Source organism: Charadrius vociferus, unplaced genomic scaffold (assembly GCF_000708025.1).
Source record: "Charadrius vociferus isolate BGI_N301 unplaced genomic scaffold, ASM70802v2 scaffold613, whole genome shotgun sequence".
Lineage (NCBI taxonomy): Eukaryota > Metazoa > Chordata > Aves > Charadriiformes > Charadriidae > Charadrius > Charadrius vociferus.
Window position 1 is genome coordinate 537,519 of NW_009647757.1, and position 350 is coordinate 537,868.

The window sequence follows — 350 nt, forward strand, 5'->3', positions numbered from 1 at the left end:
GGAGGGCAGGGTCCCACCGACCCTGACCTCCAGCTGCAGCCGTGGCCTGAAATACCCCCCCCCAATATACACACCGGGGGGGTGGGATCGATCCCTGGGTGCCCCAGAGGGGTTTTGGCAGAGCTGCTCTGCCGGGAGGAAGGAGAGGCTGCCCGGGCACAGGGCCTGGAGCCCAACTGCCAAAAACACCCTTGGTTCGTATGTACCGCGGGGACTCAGTGAGTCTGTGCTGGGAATAAACTCATCATCACTTAAAAGAGACATATTCGTGCTTTAAAAGGCTAAAGATGGACGTGTGCGCAGGAGCAGGCGGGGATGTAAACAGCTGGGGGTTTAGTCTGTATCATTGA